Source organism: Olea europaea, unplaced genomic scaffold, assembly GCF_002742605.1.
Source record: "Olea europaea var. sylvestris unplaced genomic scaffold, O_europaea_v1 scaffold1576, whole genome shotgun sequence".
NCBI classification, from domain to species: domain Eukaryota; kingdom Viridiplantae; phylum Streptophyta; class Magnoliopsida; order Lamiales; family Oleaceae; genus Olea; species Olea europaea.
In genome coordinates, this window is record NW_019233374.1 from 1 (window position 1) to 1,163 (window position 1,163).

The window sequence follows — 1,163 nt, forward strand, 5'->3', positions numbered from 1 at the left end:
GGCAGCAGCAATTACACAAAACTGTACTCGTAGAAAGACATTACCCAATTTGGGATGGAAATTGCCATTGGACAAGGCACAAATCGGCAGCAGCCACCTGTCCTTGCTGCTGCCAGCCATGTCTTTGTCTCCTCCCTGAGGATATGTCACAAGCATAATTGTCCAAGCCCATTAGCTGCTCATAGTCCAAATACTTTGGTTGCAATTTCATTGTAGACTCCTTTTGGTAGTGATTTTGAGAATTGATTTTTTGACCGTTAGGTAGAAAAATGGAGGTCATATGTGAGTGAAGAAATAAAAAATGATGATTGAAATAGTCAAAAATTAATTTTTTGAGATGAAAAATACTACCAAACGGGGCCGTAGTTTCCTTTATTTAAGCAAGTCATATGTTTTATTTTACTTGCTCTTGGAACATGCAACGCACGTCAGTATACTTCTAGTACTGTCTTTATATTGTTGGGCTTTTGTGTGTTTTGAGCATTTGTAACAAATTGTGGGACTGTCCTTTGGTTTTTCACATTTCATTTTCACTATTATGTCATTTAATCGTGGTTTTGAAAGTGAAACGTTTTAAATTCAAATCATAGGAAATTGTCTATAAATTACACATTTATAAGACATGACTAACCAACACGTGAAGCAAATACAACGGTACACTTATCAATAAGATTGATGAAATAGCAATTAATGCAAAAGCAACCAATTGGAAAACAAGAGTCATCTTTTTAATCCTCCAAGATATTCTGGACCACAACTGCATTTTTCCAAGGTTCAATCTCAGATTGAATGGAAGCCATGGAACACAACTTTTTTCCCATTAACAATGGAAGTAAACGACATAGGAGAGAGTAACCTCAGCGGTTTTCGCTTGATTAGCAGTTAGTAAGGTTTTTACTGAAGTAATACGAATTACATCTGATACCGGTGAATCTATATCAAAACAATTCAAAAAGTTGGTATTTGAATGGTCATGCGAAGCTTGAGAAATAGTGAAAAGACGTTCACTGTTGTTTTTTTCTTGTCTTCTTTGTCATCTCTGTCAGATTTTTTTGTTGGAATTGGTGTTACACATCTCTCAAAAATATCTGTATAACTCCTCAATATAGGTTACAAATTTAGTTATATTCAATAATCAATCTCTCAAAAATAAGAATAAATCA